At 47.8% G+C, this 2,307-nt stretch overlaps 1 pseudogene; it reads left to right on the top strand.

Annotated features, from left to right (window-relative positions):
• Nucleotides 1-1,490: 1,490 nt before the first annotated feature.
• LOC100964862 overlaps nucleotides 1,491-2,307 on the top strand; it is a 1,901-nt pseudogene continuing 1,084 nt past the window's right edge.

The raw sequence follows: 2,307 nt of genomic DNA, 5'->3' as shown, positions 1-2,307 counted from the left end.
GAGAGAAAAAAAAGAAAGACAGAAAAAACCTAGAGTGGCCTGGTAAGAGGAGCAGGGACCTACTTTCAGGTGTTTAGATTTACCTGAGGGGCAGGTGCCCACCATTGCAGCTGAATCTCCCTAGATTCAGATATGGTGAGACGAAGTGATCCCAGGTCCAATTCCCTTCATGCCTGCTTTGGGACTTTCTTCTTCCCTGTCTCTTGAGGGATAGGTGGGACCCTCCTGGCCCCAGTGAGGGTGGCATCCTGCTCCAGGGTGTTCTGCTGCTACTTTCCTTGTGAAGGTGGGCATGAGAGGATCAGACAGGTAACGATCTTGTCTGATTCCAGCCTCCCTCTCTGTAAAATGGGCATTCTGTTTCTCTCCTGCTAGCTCTCCTTGCAGGTGACTGGACTTCTATGACTGAACTATCAGTCAGGTGTCTGAAGGATGTAAGTTCTAAGCATTTGCATCATGATGGCTACAGAAGTTTCTCCAGATTTGAATGGAAACAGTCCTCAGGAGACCCAGACACTTCCATCCCAGGTGGAATATGGCACCTGATTCTAGTGAGTTCATAGATCTGAACAAAGCATGTTGTGGGATGGCTCCAACGAAACTCAGAAAATAGTGTAAAAGTAAAAAAGCTACTTTGATGTCATCATTGGAGAAGAGCCTTAGGAGATGGCATTCCTTCCCATCAGTACCTACAGGCTTTGTAGTTACTCTTGAGGGCCATCTGAGAGATGTCTTATTTTGGAATTAAAGAATGAATTTTTCCCTTAGGTAAGGAGCTTAATGTTTAACATGATTTGCAGTAATTAATTAATGACTTTTCTGACTATTTTTTTTTTTTTTTTTGAGACAGAGTTTCACTATTTCACTTTGGGAAGATTGCTGTGGCATCACAGCTGACAGAAACCTCAAACTCTTCGGCTGAAGTGATTCTCTTGCCTCAGCCTCCCAAGTTGCTGGGACTACAGGTGCCCACCACAGCGCCAGCTACTTTTTGGTTGCAATTGTCATTGTTGTTTGGCAGGCCTGGCCGGACTCGAACACGCCAGCTTGGTGTATGTGGCTGGCACCCTACTCGCTGAGAAACGGGTGCCAAGCCAATTCTCTGACTACTTAAATAATAATGCCCATTGATTCCCAAGTATATCTCTTTGATACATGCAGTTGGTTAGAAGATCTTCCTAGAAGTTTGAGATGATTACTATGCAGCCTTCTGTGGTTTGCAGGTTTTTATCCATTTTGCAATGCATTTTTCTAAGACCCTCAAAAGTTTGGCAAGTGTTCACATTGTTAAAATGTCAGGTACAGGCCGCCTGCTCGCTGTCAGTCAGTCATGGAGCTGCCTCCCAGGGCCTCACAGGGGTGGTGGGTCTCGGAGGCCCAGCTGAGCTGCCTGGGGGACCAAGAACTGACAGCAGAGACCACAGAAGGAGAAGCAGTCCAGAGGTTGCAGCAGTGACTGGGCCAACCAGAGTCATCAGGTATGTTCAATCATGAAACCAGTGTGGACCAAGCACATTCAGACAGAAATGTCATGCTACCTCAAACCCCAGCAATACTCGGGCTCAGATGGTGCCTTGAAGCAAGGGCTGCGGCTCTCCCAGACTGCTGAGGAGATGGTGGCCAAGCGAACAGTTCAGTCAGAATCTGGTTGTGCTCACATAGTGTCTCTAGCCCTTTGCCAGGCAGAGCCCTATCAATACGAAGCACAATTTGGACAATTGCGGCATTTTCTCCCTGATTCTGATTCCCAGCACAGCCCCCAAGTGATGCCTCTCCTCTATCCTCTCTTTGTCTACCTCCATCTCAACCTGATCCAGAACAGTACCAAGAGCACAGTGGAAAGTTTTTACAGCCGCTTCCATGGAATGTTTCTGCAGAATGCTAGCCAGAAGGATGTCATTGAGCAGCTTCAGAACACTCAGACCATCCAGGACATCCTGTGTAACTTCAAGATCTGAGCATTCCTAGATAACAAGTATGTCTTCCCTCTCCAGGAAGACAGCTACAACTACCTTATCCGCTACCTCCAAAGTGAAAATACCGCCCTGTGCAAAGACCTTACCTTACATATTCATCCTGATGTGCAACCTGTCAAGAGAAAAGATGACCAGCTCTGTGCCAGTGTCAGCTCCTCTCTCCTCTCTCGGAGGTCAATGGCTTAGAGCCCCCGATGTGCTCTGCTTAGCACTATTCTACAGAATGAGGCCGCCCTGGATGTCCTGCGGGAGAACACTGAGCACGTCAAGGATGGACCTTCCTCCCACATTACCATCTGCTTCTCTGCCTTCTGTAACACAGAGCAGCTGC

Source organism: Otolemur garnettii, unplaced genomic scaffold (genome assembly GCF_000181295.1).
Source record: "Otolemur garnettii isolate 467f Iridium unplaced genomic scaffold, OtoGar3 scaffold00601, whole genome shotgun sequence".
Taxonomy (NCBI): domain Eukaryota; kingdom Metazoa; phylum Chordata; class Mammalia; order Primates; family Galagidae; genus Otolemur; species Otolemur garnettii.
The sequence above is the reverse complement of the archived record's forward strand: the minus strand, read 5'-3'. Positions and strand labels throughout refer to the sequence as shown.